We start from the raw sequence: 24,603 nt of genomic DNA, 5'->3' as shown, positions 1-24,603 counted from the left end.
GTTGGTGGGACCCCAAGATCCCCACTCTCAGGGGCCTCACAGTTTGGTTAGAAGGCCAAGACTAAGAACCACGGAGCAGAAGAGCCGACTGGAAATGAGCCTGCAATTGTGGGGGTGCCACAAAAGGACAAAGTCACGTTGCCCCCCACCATTTCAGCCTGGGGGGGGTCAAGAACATTCTTCCTTGTCATGTGGCACTTCGGGAGGCCACGGAGGCTCGGGCTGCAGAGTCGGCCGTTGGTGTGAGCCTGTCTCTTCTGCAACAGGGGACCGAGGTTCCCCTTTTCCAGAGCTGTCAGGAGGTTTCCCTGAGCCCACTAAACCCAGCGAGTATGATCCCTGCTGCTCTGTATACGGACGTCGGGCAGAGGGGCAGGGAAGCCTCGAGATGGGGGAGGCTGGCTAGGAAGCCCCCCATCCCCAGAGATGTAGGACGGAAGAGGGTCTGTCCGGCTGGAGGCAGAGGGTGGACAAGGGACAGTAAGGAGAACAGAAGAGCCGCGGGCGCAGAGGGTGCTGGGGGATGAGGGTGGAGGAGGGCGGCCCGGGCCCAGAGCCCTCCCCTTCTTCCCCTCCACCACTGCCGGTGTGAGTCAGCCCCCAGCAAGGCTGTCTCCCGATGCCCAGGCCGTAATCAACATTTATTTTGCACACCCACACACCCAACTCGAGAACGGATTTATGCCAGGAGAGGAGTAGAAAATGCCTCTCATTCACGGAAAGCCTCCATGTAGCTCCCGGGGGGTGGGGAGGGACAGCTGGCCCAACATTTCGGCTGACAGCGTACACAGGCAGACGTCAGACACGCACGCCGGCCACCCGGGCCGGAATCAGCGGCGAGCGGGAGCCTCGTGCAAATCCATCCATGCTTAGTCACCTTCATGCAGCGAGGGACGGGACCCACGCAAGGGGCGGGAGCCGGCGTGCACACGCACACTCGCGGACCCCGCAGGCTGGCCGGGGAGGAATGCACGTGGGGGCGGAGGGAAGCCACCTGCGACTGTGCGAGAGGCGGGCAGGGTGGGTGGGCTGGGCATCCCAGCGCGGGTGGGGGCTGCTGAGTCTGCCCAGTCCTGGGAGCGAGCTCGGTGGGCCACGGCAGGCCTCATCTGCAGGCTGGAGGAGAGGTGAGGGGAGTCCGGGAAGGTAGGGGGTCCTGGGAGGGAGAGCCAGGAGGGGCCCTGGAGGGCAGGTCCCCAGCAGGGAGGTGGATCCGCAGACCCAGAGGAGAAGTGCTGCTCGAGTGGAGTGGCCCACTCAGCCCAGAGCGCTATCTGGTTCCCTCTTCAGTCTAGATCACAAAGGATGATACTCAGGGGCTCCAGAGGCCTCAGCTGCAGAGCCATGAGCTCTGGGTCGTGGATCCCCAGGCGCAAAACTTCAAATGCATGTGGTCCCGGGACCCAAGGGCCAAAACGACTTTAGTGGAGGTGACAATTAGAAAACAAAACTTCAAATGCATGTGGTCCCGGGACCCAAGGGCCAAAACGACTTCAGTGGAGGTGACAATCATAAAATGAATAGCTATCTGACCTTCAGCAGGGGTGACTGTGGTCCAGCTTGAAGGCTTCCTCCCCACCATCCCGTGGGATGTGGAGTCAGCCGGGCCACTCCCTGCCTGGCTGAATGGCCTTAGGTGATTCGCTTCACCTCGCAGAGCCTCAGTTTGCTCAACTGTAAAATGGGGATAAGCTGCCCGCCCTACAGAAGGGTAGAGAAGACTAAACAGGATCATGGGGTGAAAGTACCCAGCATGCGGGCTGGCGTTTGGTAAATGGCGGTTTTTTTCTTTTTGGTTTCACCACTACAATATTTGTGCACCCACGATGTGTGTCACCTAAGACTCTAGAATATCTGGCATGTCTTTTATACTACGAAAAATACGCTCTCACCACTCCCATGAATGAGCACGACCACGTGGGAAAAGCATCTCCTATCGTGAAGGAGAGAAAGCAGCCAAACCAGGGACATGGACAGAGAGGCTGGGAATGAACCTGACCTTATGCAAGGTTCCAGTTTCGTTCTCAGCTCACAAAGGAGCCCCTGGCTTGTCTGGGGACTTGGCATTCCCGACCCCAGGGTTTGTGGGCCGTGAGGGTCCCTCGGGCCCAGGGCCCAGAGTGGAGCCCTCGAAGAGTCAGGAAGGCCTCTCCCCACCAGACGTGGAAGCCCTCTTCACAGGTGCCAGACATCGTCTTTTCAGAAACATTACAACCCGGGGCGCTTGGGTGGCTCAGTGAGTTAAAGCTCTGCCTTCGGCTCAGGTCATGGTCCCAAGGTCCTGGGATCGAGCCCTGCTCCGGGCTCTCTGCTCAGCATCCCTGCCTACCTGTGATCTCTATCAAATAAATAAATAGAAATCTTAAAAAAAAAAGAAACATAACAACCCATCAAGGCAGCCCCAAAGACCAAATTCCTAAACAAATCCCAAAGCCCAACTCTCCTCCCGCAAATAGTTGATTTCTGGGACCCCTGGGCACCTGCTCAGTCTCTCAGAGCTGGGATGGCCCACCGTCAGCAAACAATCCTGATGGTCACAAGGTGAAGGGAAGACGCTGAGAATGAGACTCCCCCCCCCGCCCCGAACCCGGATTCCCTGGAAGGAAAATGCCCACGAAGCTTCTTATGAGAAAACCACACTCAGGGACACACACACAGGTCAGGGGACAAGGGTCACTCTCTTCCCTGCACCGCAGCACAGGCCTGCCTCCGGGAGGCTGGGCAGAGCCCCTCCTCCAAACACCCCCCAAGCTGGGTGCCAAGTGCAGGATGAACACAGGCTCTTCCGGGACTCGGGAGAGCCAGGCGGCGCTGGGGAGGGAACCCGCCCGCTGGGGCGTGCACAGCCCTCCAGGGCACCCTGCCCGGGATCATCTCTGCTGGGGGCCAATCTGGCCTCTCTCCGGGCAGCCCCGGGTGTGGGCAGGGACCATTCCTGCTCTACACACCAGGGATGAGGGTTCCGGCTGTCCTGGGAGCTACAGTGCCGGCCCGTGCCAGCTCGAAGGGCACCACCTGACCTAGTACTGACCACTGTCTGTGTCGTTGGTACTGGTCCCATCACCCCCTATCCTACACATAAGGAAACTGAGACACGGAAAGATTCAGAACAGCAGGGCTTGATCTCACCACCCCGAGATCATGACCTGAGCCGAAATGAAGACTGGGACACTTAACCTCCTGGGCCACCCAGGTGCCCCAGGCAGATGGCATTTAGAAACTTCTAGGGGAACGTGAAATTGCTAGGACATCCGGGCAGGGTTGGTAAGGTGTTGGTCTGTAAGGATTACAGAGAAGAGTGGCTTTAAAAGTAGAAGCGCTGGTTTAGAGCCCAAACTGGTTTCCGAAGGCCTAAGTTCAGTCCTGCCTCTGTTCACGCCCAGAGGTGTGACTATTTCTCTCTCCCAAAGTGCGGTGGCATGGACAGCCCCAGCCTCACACGCTGAAAAATGGAAAAGAGCCCACAGAAGAACCTGGCACCACTGCCGGCTGCTATTATTAGCACTCGGCACCCTGCTGGGGCCGTAGCACCCCTTGATGCCAGTCCTCGAAGGGGGGGCTGACCCCCCGCTCCTCTGCAGCCCTGGTGGCCAGGGCCCTGGAAACACGCCTGCCTCTCAAAAACCTTTCCACAGACACAGACCCTCATTCCTCTGCCGGGAGCTGCTCCCTGTTCATCTCCAGACCGGGGTGGCTGTGGGCGCCTTCCCAGAGTGTGAGGAGATGTTCCGGCCCAAACCGGAAAAACCTGCCGGCCGCCCACACCCCTAACACTTGCAACCTCCAGTTTTGCCAGCAGGTGTCCTGAGAGGCAGGTGGGGCCAGGAAGAGCAGTGGTGGCCTTCTGGCCGGGCGCCTGTCTCCGATCGCTCCAGCAGGGACGACGCCAGCTTCCCAGGCTGCTCCATCCTTCCCTGGAGTCCAGATCCCAGACTTCGCCGGGTAACCCCATTCCCTGCTACCTTAACCCATAGTCCACTTCGTCCAGCTCCCCAGATCCAGAGTGAGGACACAGTCCATGCTCCAGGCATGCTTCCTGAACAAATCACCTTTTGGGGTGTTGGGGGAGGGGTGGGGGTTCAGATCTACCTCCCCGATGCTCTTCCTCCACCTGGACCCCGGTGGCCACAGGTGAGCCGCTCTCTGTCCCTACCTGTCCTGCTGTCTGGCTTGGTCACTAGCTGTTCCTGCCCGGGCCACCCTCCATGTCTGGTGCTGACCTGTCCTTCTACCTTCCTCCACAGACATGGCTGGAACCTTGTCCCAGTCTCCTTTGAGGAGGAGGCAGCCCCTTTCCCTCAAGGTGCCCTCAAGGCGTAGGGGTATGGGGCTTTCCATCCTACCTTGCACTCAGATTTGTGCTGTGCTAGAACCATCCCACACCCATTCACACCTCAGCAAATATTTACGAAGCCCCTGCCCTGGGCCAGCGGGCCTGGGTGTGGCAGAGGAGGGAGACACAGAGCTTGCCCTGGGCCTCCCCTTGGGCCTTGGGGCTTATGCCAGCATGCTCATTCCACATCACCTGGGTCCCTCGCACCCCAGGGCTCCCCGTATCTCCGCAGGTCACCTAGACATTCCTCCTGGGCTCTGAGAAGGGGCAGAGGGTCTCCCAGACCGGCAGCCTGAAGCCAGCCCTCCATGGGCAAGAAATGGACCCCCCAGCCCTGGCCGCCCTCTCCCGCAGGCCTGCCTCCCCCACACTCCTCAGGTAACCCACTCACAGGCCGTCCCTCTCGGGCCTCAGGCTCGAGGCCTTCACCACACCCCGGCTGCAGCCTCTGGAGGTGCCTGATTTCTTGCCTTCTTGCTACTCCCTGAGCAGGGGGTCAGGCCCCATGTCCTCCACCGCCACTTGCACCCCTGTTCTCTGTCCCCTCTACCGGTCATCCCAGGCGAGTGCTTCTAAACGCAGAGGCTTTGATCTGGGCGTCCCCCCTGATCTGGAGGCAGCCCTGCCCTGTTCTCCAGGCTCCAGGCCACTCACGGCTTCCCTCCATCTCTGTTCCTTCCTCCCGGTGGGCTCTGCTGTCCTGTCTTACCGGGGCTTCCTCAGACTCTCCCCTCTGTGCTGATGTCACTAGATGGAAGCCTCTGGTCCTCACCCCGCACTTCCTAGGCATCAAACCTCTGCCAACCAGCCCTCTGAACTCCATAGAGGGCTCGCCTCCCAGCAGCCGTTGGCCCCTCTCAGCATCCTCCTCTGGGCTGTTCCAGGTTTTCAGTCCCCTCTGTGGGACTCCAGGGCCAGGTGATGCGGGACCTGCTGCCCCCAGGGGATGGGGGTCGCAGGCCACACAACCGAGGCCGTGCGTGCGGACCCGGCCTTCTCGTGCTCAGCCCGCGTACCGGATCCCTTAAAGGAAAGCCAAGTTCTCACAGAGGAGGGTGTTTTGGGTGGGTGGGGGGGTCTGCATCACGTGGGACCTTGACCCTCACATCAAAGTCCCCCCTAGGGCCAGGCAGAGATGGAGCTGGTCCCCAGGGCCACCTCTGACTCCTGCAGGCGGCAGGACTGGCCCTTCCCGGCAAGAACGGTCGGCCTGTGCGCAGCTCCCTCTGGTCTGGCGAAGCCCCTTTCCAAACCCCCTTCCCCTCTCAAAGTGGGAGCCTAGAGGAAACCATGTCCCACACGGCGGGCTTTTTTTCTTTTTTTTCTTTTTACACATTTAGAGCAACGGAGGAAAAGGAACACATTCACATTCTCCCCCGCTCAAATAAACCGACTTCTCTGTTCGTTCCATCCCTTGAAAACAGAAGCACTATTCAAAAAGAAAAAGAAAAAAGAAGAAAGAAAGAGGCAGAAAGAACTGAATAGAAGAGGAAGAAGGGGGGAAGGAGAGCGGGAGGAGTGTGGTCCCCGAGGGAGCCGGGCAGGGCTCGGCATGAAAGGCAGAGCGTGGAGGGAAGGACAGCAGAGACACAAAGCGGGAGGGAAAGACGGAGCTTTGAAAGGAAGAGTGTGCTGTGTGAATACGGGGCAGGGGAGGGGGGCGCTTGAAAAGGAGCAGCCGAGGCGGTGACCCCCTCATTCACACTCGTGCCAATCACGGTGACAATGCAGACCCTTCCCTTCATTTTTTCCTTCTCCCCTTTCTGGGGGAGAAAGGGAGGCAGGGAGAGGCAGAGAACTGCAAGTTAATTCCTAAAAATACCAAAAATAAATTCAGTTCCATCGGAGAAGCATCAAAGGGCGGCTTGAAAGGCGTCCCCCCCCCCCCCACGAAACTCACTACACCCGCGAGAGCGGGGCTCCCTCTCTCGGGGAGCGGGGGCGCAGGTCCTCGGCCTGCAGCTTGATTTCAGGGTCCTGGGTGAGCCAAGGCGGGGAGGGCCTCAGGGTGCGACGCCGTCGGGGAGGCCTGGTCCCCGTGGGCGGCTTGGCCCTTGTGGTTGTCCTGCTCTGGCTGAGAGCTGAGGGCCCAGGAGGGAGGGCCCAGGAGGAGGGTCTGAGCGGGGAGGCTGAGCTGGGCGGGCAAGCCTAGCGGGAGGCACATGGTACTTGTGGAGTGAATGACACTCCAGTGGCTCTGGGAATGGGGGGGGTGTCCTCTGCAGGGACTCGGGCTAGGAGGGTGAGATGTGGTGTGGGATCACTGTGCTTACAGGGGAGGGGCCTCTGTGGCATCAGCACTTTCCTGAGTTAGCCAGGATCCAAAGACTGTGGGATATGTGGGTGCACCAAGGACCCCACGTCCCTCATTCCTCCCTGCAGTCAGATGTCGGTCAGGACCCAGTATCTCCCGTGTGCTCAGCCCAGTGCTAGGCTCTGGGTAACACAGCACATAGGCCCCTGCCTACCTGCACACAGCCCTCCGTCCAGTGACCGGAGTGGCTCCCAAGACGTCCCTCTGAGATCACGGGTGAATGTCCCCAGTCCCCCTGTCTTTGTCTTTCCTGGTCTCACCCTCCTTGTCTTTCAATACTCAGTGAGTCATGACAAAACCCAAAATGGGGTCACCTTTATGCAGAGGTTCCTTTTTCCTTCTGATCACCCAGACGCCAGATAATGAGAAATGCCTGGGAACAGAGAGGCCGGGTGCAGGAAGACTGATTGGTTTATTGATTGATTGATTGAGCGAGTCTCCCCCTCCCTCCTCTATTGAGCAATCAGTCTGTGCGGAGCTCAGTGGCGTGGGCTGGGATTTGAAAGTGACAAGGACCAATAGGAGGCCCCCTGACACGCTTGAGGCCAATCTAGTGGGGGGTGGGGGTGGGGTGCACCATCGTGCTGGGAAAGGAAGCCCTGCCTTTGCTAGCTTCATCTGGGAAGGGCTGTTAAGTTGGAACGGGCCCAGAAAGGCCTCCAAACTCAACAAGGACACCGAGAGATGAGGCACATGGAAAATGCAAAGGAGCGCAGGGTAGGACATTTCTCTGCACCACCAGGAGCATGTAACTACTCTTGCTTTTCAATCCAATAAACGCAAATTCCCACAAATATTTATTGAGTGCCTGCTATGTGCCAGCCGGCTCTTGTGCGTTCCTTGAGAATGTGGTGAACAAGGCTTGCCCTCGAGAACTCAACTCACGGTGTAGGGGGAGCAGAGGCAAGGAAACAGGTGATTACAATCTTGTGGGGGGGGCATGGGGGCCCCCCGAGGAAGAGCAGCCTGGGGGAGAGCGAGGCTGGGGGGAGGGGGTCAGGGAAACCTTTTCAGAGGAGGAGGCATGGAGTTAGTTATTGTAATCCGTTAAAACGAACTTGATTGTCATTTGAGAAAGCTTTAAAGAATTTCACCAGCAAGATACCCCATTGTCTAGGAAAAAAAAAAAAAAGAAATTGATCAATGAACTATGGATGAAACATCTGATAGATGTTTTCTCGATCCTGTGGTGAATTGGGGAAAATCAGAAATGGACCCAGAAAACTAAGCTGCTGAGAAAAATAATGAACTCTTTTTAAAGAAGAAAAGTAGCTCAGTACTAGGCTCCGCGATGAACCCTGTGTTACTAACATTGTGAATTTCGTCCCAAATTGTGATAGAATAATATTAAGCAGGAAGGACAAGAGTACGGAGGCGACAGATAATATCCAAAATTGCTAAATGGAGAAGTGGTAGGATCAACATATTGTGTCAAAATGTGGAGGTGAATAACAGAGGGGAAATGAAAGAAACTGAGAATTCATTTCTGGGTCTGGAAGGCTGCAGCGGCCAACGAGGCGGGCGGGGCCTGCCGTTTCCTCCTGATCAGGCCTTTAGTATTGTCTGACATTAAAAAAAGATGCATATGGATTAGTTTGATAAAAAAAAAAAAACACAAAATGAAAAGCGAGCAAACAAGCAAAAAAGACTTGGCACTCACTGTAAGCCGACCTGGGATCTTTCTGGAGTACTCAGCCGAGAAACAGAAAGGGCAGCATGCTTATACATTTATGAGAACAGAAATTTCTTCGAGAAAGAAGAGCACGATTCAGTGGGCTCCTGCCCAAGGTAACACAATTAGAAGAGAAAGCCTGAGTCCCGGGACCCCTGGCCACACCCCAACCTCAGCTTGCCACCTCCACCCCCGATGCTCAAGCCTGGAGGCCACCGCGTCCAAAGCTCCCTCACGCTCGGACACGCACACACGCGCGCGCGCACACACACACACACACATGCCTACACTGACTGTTCCCACCAGCCACTCTGCTGGACGTTACAGTCTTTTCTAGGCCTTTTAAACTTGAAACACGTGATACCAACACCTCACTTGTCCAGAAGTCCCTTCTCTGGCAAACTCACTCCCCCCCAGACCAGGGCCCGGTGGAGGGTACCAGCCAGCTCAGAAAGCCCGGAAATTGATCGGACTGAGGATGCCTCTGAGAGGGGTCTTAGCAGTTACACTCACTCTTCCCTCCACGGACAACGCCCCTCCCTCGCAGCCTCTGGACTCAGTTCTGTTTTGTTTGTTTGTTTAAAGATTTTATTTATTGGACATGGAGACGGAGAGAGAGAGTGAGAGAGAGCACACAAGCAGGGGGAGCAGCGGGCAGAGGCAAAGGGAGAAGCAGATTTCCCGCTGAGCAGGGAGCCCGATGCGGGGCTCGATTCCAGGACCCTGGGATCATGACCCGAGCCGAAGGCAGACGCTTCATGGACTGAGCCACCCAGGCGCCCCTGACCTCAGCTCTAACAGGCTTGCTTGTGTGTCTGGCTTCCCAGACAGGCAGATGCAGGCCCCAGATGAGAAGGACCAGTAGGAAGGTGACAGTGTGGGACCGGTCAGGGCGGGGACGGGCAGCTCTAGCGCCTCCATCCATCAGTTCAGTCACTGAGCTCCTGACCGTCCAGACGGGTCTGGTCCTATAAGAGTACATCCAGGGCTCTGTTTAGCACTTGGGGATGCAGGGGCTGGGCCCAGGGCTGAGGTTCGGTGACATGACCCTGTACCTTACCCGGTGTCCCAGCTGCCAGCTCAGTGCAGGGCGCATGGGAAGCCCCGGCGTGGGCCAGAAGGGCTGGGCTCGGGGCCACCTCTGCCCGCCGTGGGGATCTGGGCATGAACTCAGTCTCTCAGAACCCCATCCACGCAGCGGCTAGAGAACCCCTGCCCAATCGGGCCAGGCTTGAGGTGGATCAAGTGAAATAATCTTCCCAGTTGGCTGAAACATTTCATAAATATAACGTGCTATCACGAAGGCCGCCTCTTCTTCTGGCGGCTGGATGGGACATCCCATGACGCGCACAAGGGCAGGGGACAAAGGAGTTACTCTCAACTGTACCCTCTGCCTTCGGACTCTTTTGGACACAATGAAGCAATTATCGGGCACAGTTTCAAAACCACGCAAACTTAACTTGCGCGGACACAATCAAAGACAAAGCCAGAATCCATTCTACAAGATAGCCGGCCTGCCTGGGCTCTTCAAAGGCACCGGGACACGCACACAAAGCAGGGGGACTGTTCTAGACTAAAAGAAACCAAAGAAACGTAACAACCAAACGCAACGCGTGAGCCTTTTTGGATCAGGAGAAGAACCTAAAAAACGCGTTCATAGGACAGCTGGGGAAAATCATCTGATTATATGTATTATATTATTGGATAGCGGTCATTTCTTTAGGCATGATGACGGCATTGCAGCTACGAGGGAAAAGTTCTCGGTCCTAAAGACACCTGCCGAGGTATGGAGGGGTGAAGTATCACGCTGCCCCGAACTCACTTTCAAATGATTCAGCAAAACCATCTGAAAGAGAGCGAGATAAAGCAAACGTAGCAAAAATGGTAACTGGGGAACCCGAACCCTAGATGAAGGTTCTTAGCTTGTGGGTTAGGCTCGACATTTTCAAAATACAAAGTGATGAAGAAATAGATCCTGCAGGTGAATTGTGACTTGTTCTTTGTGCTTTTGGGGCCCATCTTTGGTTTGTTACCCAACCTGCCCAACGCAGACTCGACTCCAGGAGGACGGGGGTCACACTCCCCGCTCCGTCTGCATGGCACACACGGGGAATCCCTGGACGGCACGCGGGACTCCACAGGCAAGGCTGCTCCCCGCCAGCCTCGGCCACAGCGGGCCCCGCCCTGCTGCCAGGTGCGGGGGGGCGGGGGTGCGAGGGGGAGTCAGCACCTGGGCATGGCTTCCTCTCGGGTCGGCCGCCAGCCCCGGGGGGAGCTCATCTCTTCCCCTTCAAGCCCATCTCCTGTGTGCCCAGATTTCAATACTTTAATAATTTTTTAAGATTTTATTTATTCATTTAACAGAGAGGGAGAGCCCAAGCGGGGAGAGCAGGAAGAGTGGGAGGGAGAAGCAAGCCGTCCGCCGAGCCAGGAGCCGGACGTGGGACCCGATCCCAGGACCCCGGGACCCCGACCCAAGCCGAAGGCAGCTGCCCAATGAACTGAGCCACCCAGGCATCCCCAGATTTCAATACTTTATACCTGGGCCCATTGGCCCCCTGGATCTGGAGTTCTTGGAGGACAGAAGCCCAGATAGGGGTACCCGACGTCTGAAGGTCAGAGAAAAGGATCCAGATTGCAGGGACCACGGTGCTCACGATGCTCTAACAGGACCTCGAAGTGCCCGCTGGAACCTGTTTGGGCTGGAACACACCGGCTCAGCCCTCATCCCATGCTAGCCGGGTGCTGGCGAAGGCTGGAAACCCCAGGCTCCGTTACCCAGTGGTGATGTTGTTCCCTAGAGAGGAGGCCTCAGTTTCCCTTTCTGAACATGGGCCCTGCCAGGTGACTCAGGGATCTCCAACCATCCCTCGTTAGCGCTCACTTAGCTCATTCTGGCCAGAGACTCGGGGTTGATTGAGCAAAGCAGCCCTCCCATCGTCACGAGAGACAAGTGCTAGTGTGTTCTCGCCGAGGCCATCTCCTGCAAGTGCTCACAGGGGATGCTCGGACTTGCTGCCCCGGGCGACCAAATGAAAACACCCCGAGTGGGCCCATCCCCAGAGATTCTGGTAATTTCCAAAGCCCCTGGGTGATTGGAATGTGCACCGGGGTGCAGTACCATCCCTTAAGGAACCAGATCAGAGGTGAGACAGACCTTCTCTCCTTCCTGCTGCCCCTCTCAGGTCCTCTCCCCTCTCTACCTCCCCAAAGGTGGGGCTCAAAGGTCCCTTCAGCAACCCTGTGCTGCCCGCCTCTCCGGGCGGACGGGGCCCTGAAGGCACACGAGCATCTGGATGCCATTCTCAGGCATCAGGAAGCCAGAGGACAGTTTTAGGCAAGGGACCATGGTGACCCAGTGGCTGCTCGGAGCGTCCTTCTGGTTACAGTGTGGCCACGGTGCAGGCAGGCCGGGACAGCGTTCACTGGGCTTATCTGTTAACTCCTCCACTGTCCCCACCCCCCACCCCTGGCCCTCCGTGGAAGCCTGGAAACTTCCGTCTTTGGGAACCATGGCCAGGTTTATCACTGGGGCACGAGCAGTATCGCAAGGAAGAATAGAGCAGGCTTTCTTTCCACTGTGGCCAGTAGGGCTGACAGCTGAATGTGGGCAGGACATGGTGAGTGACAAATGCTAACAATGAGAATTCATTCCAGGCTCCCAATGGGCAGAGACCATCTGGACGGAGCCAGAGGCCACTGAAGGGGCGTCCCTTGGTGGGGGAAGGTGCTGGCTTCAGCCACTTCAGAGAGAGGCTCTGGAAATCCAAGGAGCATTCTTGCTCATTCAAAGGGGCATTAAAATCAAACAGCACCGCATGAATGGTTGGGAAATGTCACCCAGCAAACACGGGAAGGGTTTCCCCCCAGATGAAAGCAATGGGGTAAGAAGAGGGAAACAGAGCTGGGGCCGAGGGGGAGGACGGCCCAGAAAGAGGGGAGGAAAGGAAGGAGGAGGAGGAATGGGAGAGAGGGTCGGTCGGTGTTTCGGAGTTTAACCCAGGAAAGGGGAAACAGGGTGGAGGAGAAAAAGGAGAAGTGGGAGTCCCTCCAGCCCTTGGGAAGAGCTGCCCAGGGACAGGGCGGGGAGAGCACGTCGCAGAACTCACAGCTGGGTGGAGCCCAAGTCCCTGTTCTTCCGAAAAGAAGCCCACTGTGGCCACCCCGGAAGCCTCAGAAATCCGTCCGGCAGGACTGACCTCAGGGTGCATCCCCCCGCCACCACGACGGTGCCAGGCTCAGGAGGGTCTGTGCTTGGTTCTCCCGTGCGCTGCTCTAGCCATCTTGAAATTCTTCCTCATTTTCAAACCAGGGGCCCTCATTTTCATTTTGCAACAGCAAATTATGTAGCCGGTCCCGGCTGACCTTTGCAGAGGACATTTTTGCTAGAAAGGCAGGAGCAGGAAGGCAGTGGGCCGGCTCCGGCTGCGGCTCCGTGTTTGCTAACCAAATACGCATCCTGGCCATGTTGACTCAGCCAGCCCGTATTAGCAAGGATGGGGCTTCCCAGGCTGGCTGAGAGCCGGCCAGCCTCAGATGAAGTGTGAGGAGCTGTGCGTGCCTGATGGGGTGGCATCATTCCAGAAGCTCCAAGGGTCCGCCCCACACCGGGCACAAGACAGTCGTGACCCCATCCCTCCATGGAGGAGGCACGGGCGATCCTCAGGCCCCAAACTCAGGCTGTACACCACCCAATCCTGGAGGCCCGCCTTCCGCAGTTCACGGACACTGAGGGTCCCCATCCAGGGACGTCTGGGCTCCTCTGCGCAGAGCGGAGACACCATGTCCATGGGCGCTGGGCTCCGAGAAGGGAGGCTCAGCTCATGGCCGGCACGCAGCAGCCAGAGAGCTACAGGGTTTGGGGACAAGACCATGGATTCATGTGTGGCCCCTGCACCATTCACGGGACCACCGTGCAGTCACTAAGTCTCGAAATGAACTGACCAGGAGGATCCAGTCCCACACCGCGAGCACAGGCCTGACAGCTCAGCCTCGTCCCGTGCTACCCTCCATTTCTCCACAGTCCTTCACTCAAAGGCCAAGGTGCAGGCCAGGGACCCCACATCCCAACACACTGGCCTCTCCCCACTGCCAGAACTTTCCTTCTGAAAACCAAAGGCATACTCTCCAGATTTCCTTCCTACCAGCAGGGAGACCCTGGGGTCTGGTGCCTTTCTGGAGCCCCCGCCATCAGCCTCCTGCTCCGAAGGGGCAGAGGACCCCAACAGCCTCATTTCCAAGGGCCTATAGTTCAGATGATCAAAACCTCTTGTCCCCAACCTGGGGGCGACTGGAAGAAGCCCAAGTCCCCACAGGTGCCAGGTGGGCAAAGGAAACACACCTGTAGGCAAAGTCCAAGGCAGCTGCAAGCTGGGAAGCCCCACCAGAACCAAGCCGGGCTCACCAGCCCTGCAAAGGGCGTCTTGGGCCGTAGGGGACCGGAGGGCAGAAGGGCCTCATGGAAGGGGCCAGGAGAGTGAGGCAGTGAGGCAGGAGGCCAGGCCTCCCTCTCTGCCAGGGAAGGGCCCTCCAGGAACTGGATTAATCAGCAGGAAACTGATGACTGTTTCCCCCCGCCGGGGGCACAGAAAATACACACACACACAGACACACACACAGGAATTCAGAAACCGGGAAGGCAGCCGGCGACTTCCTGGAGACCCACAATGCAATCCACTTCTTTCAAACAACACAGACAAAGCAGCACCAAGAACCCTCGCTTTCCCAAGTGCAGAGTCCCCCAGCGTCATCCCATTTTTATCTCGCACAGAAGCCCTTCCAGGAGGGACTGTCACTGCCCGTTTCCTAAACTCTGAGAAGAGTCGGGGAGAAGGAAGGCCCCGGGGCCAAAGTCCTAACTCTTAGTGTGCATTTCCCAAGCCCGGCCTGCAAGTCCTCCGAGGGACCTGGCCCTTGCTGACCCCGGGCCAACAAATCTCTCCCCCAGGATGCCCGGCCAGGTTTTCCCTGAATCTTTGGGGACACGCAGAAGGGCTCACAACGGAGTGGCCAGCTGGTGTAGCAGCCGACCCCCGTCTGCACGAACCAGCCTGTGGGGCTCCCGTAAAGAATGAGAACTAAGGGTGGCTCCTGGCCCCCCCAAACCCCGACCGTGGCAGGAGGCACGTGATGCCCACACGGTCCACGCCGGGCTCACGATGCAGCTGCTGGTCACACCCTCGGATGCTGTCCTCAATTTCTCTGGGCTGGGTGACACAGTGCAGAACAGCACCATCGGCCCATGGCCCATCCTTTCGTGTGGCTCTGGCCCAAGAAGGTATGACAGTGCTTATACATTTAAGAAATTAAACATAGGGGCACCTGGGTGGCTCAGACGTTAAGTGTCTGCCTTCAGCTCATGTCATGATCTCAGGGTCCTGAGCCCCACGTGGGGCTCCCTGCTCATCCAGAAGTCTGCTTTTCTTGCTCGTGCTCTCTCTCTCTCAAATAAATACATAAAATCTTAAAAAAAAAAAAAAGAAGAAGTTAAATGTAGATGTGTAGCTTTCCTCTTAGGCGGACACTCCACTGCTAGGTAAGAGAGCCTCAAATTTGCCCTTTCGAAGGTCATCTTGCTTGCCTCTCCTCTCTCTTAAAACAGGAAAAAAAACACAATTTAAGTTTCTTAAGTGTTCTTGGAATTTACATTCAACTGCACACAGCCTGCTGAGCTCCACAGAGCTAAGGTTTGAGGAGAATGTTCTGTCAATGGGAAATTCACAAGTGTTCAGTTGGAGTACAAAATTTGCAATCCTTAGCCACGTTCATTGCTCTGCTGGGTTCCTCCAGATGGAAATGGACTCTGGTTTATACTAGCCCAAGCATCTGGAGGTTTCATCTCTGAAGGACAAGGCCACTGTAACAGTTGAGGGTTGGCCCGTGTTGTCTGCAGCAAGACCGGCAGCTAGGAACCACCCAACGTTACTTTAAGGTGCGATCTCTTCGGTCCTGCCTGGATCCAGTGCACTTGGGGCTGGACGCAGGCAACTGCATTTCTATATATATTTTATTTTTTTAAAAGATTTTATTTACTTATTTGAGAGAGAGAGAGTATGAGAAGGGGAGGGTCAGAGGGAGAAGCAGACTCCCTGCCAAGCAGGGAGCCCGATACGGGACTCGATCCTGGGACTCCAGGATCATGACCTGAGCCGAAGGCAGTCGCTTAACCAACTGAGCCACCCAGGCGCCCTCTATATATTTTTTAAAGACTTTATTTATTTGCGCAGGGGAGCAGCAGAGGAAGAGAGAGAAGCAGACTCCCCACTGAGCAAGGAGCCTGATTCGGGACTTGATCCCACGACCCTGGGATCCTGACCTGAGCCGAAGGCAGATGCTTAACCGACAGAGCCACCCAGGCTTCCCAAGGAAACTGCAGTTTAGGGTGCCTGGGTGGCTCAGTGGGTTAAGCCACTGCCTTCGGCTCAGGTCATGATCTCAGGGTCCTCGGATCGAGTCCCGCATCGGGCTCTCTGCTCAGCAGAGAGCCTGCTTTCCTCTCTCTCTCTCCCTCTCTCTGCCTGCCTCTCTGCCTACTTGTGATCTCTCTCTGTCAAATAAATAAATAAAATCTTTAAAAAAAAAAAAAAAAAAAAGAAACTGCAGTTTAACAATTCCCTCCTGAGCAGGGAATAATGAATGACACGGCTACTGAAGATGGCCTGGGTATATGAGAACCCAGAGTTACGGGGCACCACGGGGCACCTCAGAAGCTTTGGCCTGGGGAAAGCAAAACAAGCCCAAACCAACAAGAGAAGCTGGGCTTACTGCACAGGGCAAGTGCTGTGTCAACCCCTGGCATAGAGACGCTAGTGGCATAAATCCCATTTGTTTGCTGAGAAGAGCAGCCTCCCCTTCTCCACTCAGCTGAACCTGGCACGTAGGAAACACTCAACTAACGTCAGCGGCTGTTGTTCACGAACGAGGAAATTAATGCCCAGAAATGCTTGCGATTCACTGAAAGTTAAGCTCTTGACAAAACCAAGACCTGCCCTGGAATTCAGGCCTCGTTCCTCTGGGCCTCAGTCTCCTGATCTGTAAAGTGGAGCTGATGTAGTTGCTGATGCTTACGTAGTTGTGAAAACTAAAGGAGAGGGCGGCTTTGAGACCGTGTTTATTAGCCTGCCCTCCGGGGAGCACTCAACAAACGGAAACTGTCCACAGAACCAGCACTCTCAATTTTGAAAGTCTGAGAAGGCCAGAGAATCTGCTTCTGTCTGGCTGGAGTTTGTTTATTCCACATGGATGTTAGCATTAAATGCTCTGGTGAAGCTGAATGGCCAAAACGGGCCCTCCGCCTTAGTGGGGGCTCCTTCTGGTTGGACAAGGAGAGCTCACCACCCTGCAAACAGGCCGCCCCCTGACACACACCTGGCCTGGGCCTGCTCCTGGGGAGACCAGCTGGCGGAAACTCTCTGCAAACACGTCCCCGGCCCTGAGAGCTTGCCCAGTGGGCACCCGTCCAGCACGCTTATTATGTCCATAACATGCCAAGCATGTTGGTGGGCACCGGAAAATACAAGAATAACAGTAAAGAAACAGAGCAGAGCCCTCCCTTGCCGCGAGCTTACAAAACTGTAAAGTGGGTACAAGTTTTCCTCTTTTTAAGATTTTATTTATTTGACAGAAAGAGAGATCACAAGCAGGCAGAGAGGTAGGCAGAAGGGGAGGGGGAAGCAGGCTCCGTGCTGAGCAGAGAGCCCGATGCGGGGCTCTATGCGGGCTCGATCCCAGGACCCTGAGATCATGACCTGAGTCGAAGGCAGAGGCTTAACCCACTGAGCCATCCAGGTGCCCCCAAGTTTCTCTTTCTTTTTTTTTTTTAATGATTTTTTTTTTTAAGATTTTATTTACCTATTTAACAGAGATCACAAGTAGGCAGAGAGGTAGGCAGAGAGAAAGAAAGGGGGAAGCAGGCTCATTGCTGGGCAGAAATCCCAATGCAGGGCTCGATCCCAGGACCCTGGGATCACGACCTGAGCCAAAGGCAGAGGCTTTAACCCAATGAGCCTCCCAGGTGCCCCCAAGTTTCTCTTTCTGATTAAAAAATTCTATTATAAGATTAATAAAACTACCCACTGCAAAGAGTTTGAAAAGGATGGAAGAGAAAAAAAAAAAGTTAACACTCCTCGCCCTAACCCAGCTGCTTGTGTATTTCTTCTTGGTTTTCACGAGGTGTTGATGGTGGCACCTATAACCTCATGTCGGGCTCACTTCCCCTCACCTGGGCGACCAAGCAATTGTCCACGTCATATGTTCATAATTAGTGGTCTATGTTCATAAACACAGCATATCCACACGAACACACAGACCACACCGCACGCAAGGACACTCAGATTGCTTCCTGTTTGTCCATACGGCCCACAAAACGCCTGCATGTGTTCACAAAGAGAGAAGGTAAAGAGAAGAGGCGGATGTATGATTCGATGGTGTCAGATGAGTCTGGGTTGAACAACGCCACGGTGTGCACTTGGATAAGTCACTTAACCTCTTTGAACTTCAGCTGTCCCCCAAAATGGCATAACACCTCCTTCATACGGCTCTGAAAGAGGATTAAGCTAGAGACAGTACAGGGCCTGACTTTCTTTATGCACTTTCATTTCTCTTAAATACCAGAAGGTTGTCACTGTGACACTGGAATGCCGCCTTTTTTTAAAAAAAGATTTTATTTATTTATTTATTTATTTATTTTGACACAGAGAGAGATCATATGTAGGCAGAAAAGCAAGCGGGGGAGGGGGAGTAGGTTCCCTGCAGATCAGAGAGCCCAATGCAGGGCTCTATCCCAGGACCCTGAGATCATGACCTGAACCGAAGGCAAAGGCTTATTAACCCACTGAGCCACCCAGGTGTCCCTCCTGAATGCCTTCTTAAGGGCTGGGACAATCTGCAGAGACACACTTTGGAAGATGTAATCCTCCACACAGATAGCTAAATTCCAGGAAATTTGGAATTCAAAACCGAAGTAATTCAGGAGTGTATATATTCTGCAACTTCAAAATGGTTCAGGAAAAAAAAACCAAACCACATACATGTACAGATGAAACAAATATGGCAGCAGATATCATGGCAACATCTAAACATGAGGGCATGAGTATTTATTACTGTACTGTTCTTTCATTTCTATTTGCAATTTTTCATTATAAAACCTTGGTCAAAACTCCTGCTTTAGGGGCGCCTGGGTGGCTCAGTGTGTTAGGCCGCTGCCTTCGGCTCAGGTCATGATCCCAGGGTCCTGGGATCGAGTCCCGCATCGGGCTCTCTGCTCAGCGGGGAGCCTGCTTCCTCCTCTCTCTCTCTGCCTGCCTCTCTGCCTACTTGTAATCTCTCTCTGTCAAATAAATAAATAAAATCTTAGGGCGCCTGGGTGGCTCAGTGGCTTAAGCCGCTGCCTTCGGCTCAGGTCATGATCTCAGGGTCCTGGGATCGAGTCCCACATTGGGCTCTGCTCAGCAGGGAGCCTGCTTCCTCCTCTCTCTCTGCCTGCTTCTCTGCCTACTTGTGATCTCTCTATGTCAAATAAATAAATAAATAAATAAAATCTTAAAAAAAAAACAAAAAAACAAAAAAACCTCCTGCTTTAAAATTAAAAGGTAGGGGCGCCTGGGTGGCTCAGTGGGTTAAGGCGCTGCCTTCAGCTCAGGTCATGATCTCAGGGTCCTGGGATCGAGCCCTGCATCAGGCTCCCTGTTCAGCGGGGAGCCTGCCTCCCCTCCTCTCTCTGCCTGCTTGTGTTCTCTGTCAAATAAATAAATAAAATCTTAAAAAAAATTTAGAAGGTAAAAAACCATGCAATACTTTAAAAAACTTGCATTGAATTCATTTATTTGTTCAATAAGTAATATTCAGTACAACATCCCTGATGTAGTGAACCGACCTGTTCTCTGACCTCACAGAGCTTACCATCCAGCACTTCTGTGGGTAGGTATTTACTTGCTAATTTTATTGGCTGTTCATTGTCTCTTAAAGGTTCAATCCTGATTTAACAAAACAAAACAAAACAAAACAAAACTTTTTATTTATTTATTTGGTGGGGGGAGAGGGCAGAAGGAGAGGCAGAGTCTTAAGCAGACTACGTTCTGGGCAGAGCCTAAAAAGGGCCTCAATGTCACGACTCTGGGACCAGGATGTGAGCCAAAACCAAGAGTCGGATGCTAAACCAACTGCACCACTCAGGCATTCCTAAAACTTAATTTTAAAAACAAATATATCTATGATTCTAGTAGAATCAAAATACTAACACTTTAGAGTATCTAATTTTAAAATCTTTTTCTCTAGGCTCTCAAATGTTTTGTAGAATTCACAGAGCAGTTACAATTTTTTCTTTAAGTGTAGTCAAATCTGTTGGATTTTTTGATGATGACTTCTTTTTTTTTTTTTTTTTTTAAGATTTTATTTATTTATTTGACAGACAGAGATCACAAGCAGGCAGAGAGGCAGGCAGAGGGCGGGGGTGGGGGGAAGCAGGCTCCCCGCTGAGCAGAGAGCCTGATGTGGGGCTTGATCCCAGAACCCTGGGATCATGATCTGAGTTGAAGGCAGAGGCTGTAACCCACTGAGCCACCCAGGAGCCCCTTTTTAAATATTTTATTTATCTGACAGACAGAGACCACAAGTAGCCTTAGAGGCAGGCAGAGAGAGCGGGGGAAGCAGGCCTGCTGCCAAGCAGAGAGCCCGATATGATGCGGGTCTTAATCCCAGGACCCTGGGATCATGACCTGAGCTGAAGCCAGAGGCTTCAACCCACTGAGCTACTCAGGCGCCCCTATGACTTTTTAATTTCTAAACTTTGGAAATGGACCTCTAGCCCAAGATTTGGTATAGAGTAAACTGTATATACTGAACGTTTACTTTTTCTTTAGTATGTATTTCTGTTTCAGTATTACTGGGGATTCTAAAAGCAACGTTAGACGGTGAATATGATGGCGGGCCTCCTTACTTTATTATGGGTTTCAACAGGAACGCTTCTAGTGTTTCATGGTTAATTACAACATTGGCTATTGGTTTGAAACAGATACTCTTCATCATGCTACAGATGCACCCTTCCATTCCTTTTTTGGTGTATTGATTAGGTAGAAATGGTTGTTCGATTTTAATCAATTTTCCCCTGCATATATTGGAATCAATTTGGTTTTACTTCTTTAACCCATTAGCATGACGTAGTTACTATATAAAGCTTTCCTGATATTGACAATTGCCCCCACTGGGTTATGGTAGATGACTTGTTTAATATATTATTGAATTCTATTTCCAACATAACATTTCCATTCTTTAATATGGTCTCTGTGCCATGGTTAATATCAGGCTTATTTTGCTTTGTAGAATGAACTGGATCATTCCATCAATCTTGTGCTAAGCCATGGACTTGCTTAATGTTATCAGTATTATCAAATTTGAAATAATTACCTAGCAAAAACACTTGGGACTGGTGTCTTCTTTGGGTAAAGGGGGCAGTGCTTTGATAACAATCACAAGTTTGGGATTTTTCCCCTCAATTAACAACATACATATTTTCAGAAGAGCCTTCATTTACTTGAGATTTTCAAACTGAAGCCGATTGTGCCTACATTTGTATTTCTTAAAATGTCTCTTATCGCAAGGTTCCCTTTCTCGTTCCTATTATTTTTTTCTCTTCTTTCTTTTACTTCTCAAGTAGATTTGCCAGAGGTTAGTCTATTTTATTGTTTGTTTAAAAACAGAATCAGCTCTTGGACATACTTGCTAATTTTACTGTGTTTCTGTTTTCTAATTCATTTATTTCTGGCTTTACTCTTTTTTTCTCCCCATTTTCCTCAGAGGCTGTTTTTTAGGCTTTTTTTCCCCTAAGATCTCAGGCTAATGCTCAGTTTATTCTTTTTCTCTGTCTCCCTTCTTCATAATAAAAGCATTTAAGTCCATGAGAATAGCGCGGCTGTCTCCCCGAGGTTTGGTTATGTGGCATTCTGGTTTTCAAGGCTTTCTAAGTATTTGTCACTAAATTCTTTATTTCTTCCTTGACCAAAGAGCAATTTAGGAGAGGGTTTTAAATTTTTTCAAGAGGTTGCATTTTGGTTTTAGTCTGTTTAAATTTACAATTATTTTGGCTACGTTTACTGCACGGTGGATCAAAGAAGTCCCCGACTGGCACAATTTCTGTTGTGGGTGGAACGTGAGTTCTTACAGTTGGTTACTGGGCTGACAGAAATGTCTGCAAAGCATATGCTCGCTTGCAAAGCACAAGGCTTTTCAAAAGTTCTTGCTTGCCATAATGTTACGTCAAATGAAAGAGAAAGAGGATACAAAGTTCAATGTGCTTGTAACCACGTTTAAAATACGGTATGTTTACATATGTGCGCTGCAGAAGGCTGGGACCACAGACATAAAGGCACTGAACAGTGTTGATACTTTTTACTTTGAGGAGACTATGGGCAATTTTTACTTGCCAGTATTTTCTTCTTCTTCTCCTTCTCCTCCCCCTCCCCCTCCTCCTTCTTCCTCTTCTTCTTCTCCTTCTTCTTCTTTTTTTTTTAAGCAGCATGGAGCCCCACACAGGGTTTAAACTCACGAGCCTGCGATCAGGATTCGGACGCTCAACCGACAGAGCCACTCTGACACCGTGACGCTTTCCCGTATTTTTAAATTTAAAATTTTTCAGATTTACGATCTTAATAATAAGATTTCCCTGAATGCTCATTTGCCTACGCTTTGGTTAGAGAAAGGCTTCTGCCACGACGGAGTGTTTTTGCACACCGTCCCCTGGCCACGGTTAAGGAAGTCACCAAACGAAGGTTGAGGAATGATGGGATTTGAACTGTAATGACAATGGCAATGACACCTGAAGATGGCGGCCCTGGGGAGGGACCCACAGTCACTCTGGGGCTGGAAGGCCCCTCTGGAGGAGGACGTTCATTCCCAGGGGCACCCAGGGGAGTCACCCCCATCCTCCGCGGTCCCCACTCGCACACGAGCAAGCCCTTGGTACTGGGATGGCAGACTCGTCCTTTGAAGGAAAAAACCAGCAAAATCCAACTACTACAACGGACCCACGTGGGCTTTTATTTTTTCCCTTCCTACATGATCTCTAAGGCCCACCCCCCAAAACCACATTTCCAACCCCAACCCAATTGCTAGAGTTGAACTTGAACTTGAAGCAACTCTGTCCAAACCCCCCACTGGGCCCTTGCAAATGCAGAAGGGAGCTCACCAGTGGGGTGGTGTGCCAGGAGTTCCTGCGGCTCCCCCCACAACTCCAGTTCTCCCTGCAGGCACCAAGTTCCCACAGTCTGATCTGTGTAGCGTCTAAACAGACAACTGAAGCACCCAAATCAGAATGCAGCCAAGGGGGGCGCCTGGGTGGCTCAGTGGGTTAAGCCGCTGCCTTCGGCTCAGGTCATGATCTCAGGGTCCTGGGATCGAGTCCCACATCGGGCTCTCTGCTCAGCAGGGAGCCTGCTTCCCTCTCTCTCTCTCTGCCTGCCTCTCCATCTACTTGTGATTTCTCTCTGTCAAATAAATAAATAAAATCTTAAAAAAAAAAAAAAAAGAATGCAGCCAAGGACTTCCAGCCATCACCCTTTGGAAGAAGGCTCTCTAGGAGAGCCGTGTTCTCAGCCCATCAGCCAGCAGAAGTGCTCAGAGGGAAAATGGGTGTGAGCTCGTATTTTCGGTCTAATTTTTATCTAGAAGCCTCTCCAGTGGCTCACCCGGCCCACCTCGGGATGTCCTGCTTCACTGTTCCGGTGTGCCCTAGGGGCAGAGTGGTTCAATGGATGGAGTGTGAACTCTCAAACCTGGGTTCCAATCCCCCTACCATCCCTTACAGGCACAAGGCCTTAGGGAAGTGGCTGCCTGCATGAACTTGTTTCCCTGCCCCTAATGAGTCCAGAAGGCTGTTTCTTGCAGGGTTATTGAATTCAGAGAGTCTAACCCTGTGCCGGCCCGGAGCAGGTGCTCAACAAACACAGGATCTTTTCTGCCTTCTCGTTCTCTTGCCCGGCTTCGGGGAAATCCAGTGCGAAGATCTCACGCGCTCCTGCAACATTTCAAAAGCGCTTCCTACATTCTCAAGTCAATTTGGTAACCATAAATATGTATTAGGAACACACCCTGGTGGAAAAATTTTACTTGGGGTTATTTCTTGGCGAGTTTTAAGAAATACAATCAAGCATAGAAAATGCACTTTTGTAAATTATCTGTAAACAATGGGTGCAAAGCTGAAATTCTAGGGGAAAGGAGGAGGAATTCAAGCCGAAGTGCTACACTTATTTCTCTGAGGGCTTTCTCGACTCTCAGGTCAACGTTTCCATGGGGATTTATGCACATGGATTTAACTACAACATGAGTCCCAAGTCCCCTGATTGATGCCAGTGATCTGTCATGTTGCTCCTTTGCTCAGAGCCCATGGGGGCTCTGGCTAGCCTCTGAATTAAGTCCAAGCCTTTGGACACATTCCCAGGCCAGCTCCTGCCTCCAGCCCCATCTTCTACCATCTCCCCTACACATCCTACCTGCCATCTCCACCAAACCACCACTGAGTCTTCAAATGTGCCGGTTCTTCCTGCCTTGGCATGTTCCAGTACCCAATGGGATGCTCCTGCTTCCCTTGTCTGCTGAGACTCCCCTAAACACCACCTCCACCAGGCAGTCTTCTCTGCATACACTCCTACCCCCACCATGTTCCCAACTTCCCGTGCTCTTGTTTGCAAATCCAATATTCCTTCTGGCTCACTGGGCACAAAGGCCCTTCCATTTCCTTTTATGCCACAGAGCTGAGCACATGGTAGATGCCTGGGAAATGTTTGCTGCTCTGATGAAGAATAAGGAGATTCGTAAGAGAGAAGAGAACTCAGGAGGGCTCTTCCCTGACTTGACGGCCCTGCAGTACGCAGGTAATAACGATTTCCATGTGCTATCCCGCACAGAGCACAGCTGTAAAAAGTAGGCTCATAAACCCATTTCACAGGCCATGAAACCAAGGCTTGGTCGGGAAGGCTGTGCCTCATCAGGGCTGGGAGATGGTGAGCCAAGATGCAGAGCCATGGCTCCTGTGAACCCGAGTCCTGTGGCTTAAGGTAACGTCCTCCCCTTTGTGTCAGAGCCACTTCCGTGGGGAGCTTGTGGCAAAAAGAGCAGCTCCCTGTTTCCATAGTGAAAACACTTTCTGTCCTGCAGAGCTCCCCAGGGCCAAGACGGTGCCCAGGCAGAAGCTGGAACACACAGGGGGGCAAACCCATGACCCTGTCTCGGGCCACCCTGAGCCGGGACCCTCACCCTGGGACCCGGCACGGTCCCCACTGCTAAGGGCGGGGT

At 53.0% G+C, this 24,603-nt stretch overlaps 1 protein-coding gene and 1 long non-coding RNA gene across 2 annotated transcripts in view; both read right to left on the bottom strand.

Annotated features, from left to right (window-relative positions):
* Window positions 1–24,603, bottom strand: part of ZNF710 (zinc finger protein 710) — a 65,916-nt gene that overhangs the window by 24,204 nt on the left and 17,109 nt on the right. The gene's annotated exons all lie outside the window — the stretch shown is intronic.
* Window positions 2,619–15,692, bottom strand: LOC309867339. Its single transcript, XR_014313120.1, has 3 exons — window positions 12,519–15,692; window positions 4,243–10,165; window positions 2,619–4,201 (listed from the first exon to the last, which is right to left on the bottom strand). It is a non-coding gene; the product is annotated as an uncharacterized lncRNA (long non-coding RNA).

This window comes from Mustela nivalis (genome assembly GCF_964662115.1).
Source record: "Mustela nivalis genome assembly, chromosome: 6".
NCBI lineage: Eukaryota > Metazoa > Chordata > Mammalia > Carnivora > Mustelidae > Mustela > Mustela nivalis.
The sequence above is the reverse complement of the archived record's forward strand: the minus strand, read 5'-3'. Positions and strand labels throughout refer to the sequence as shown.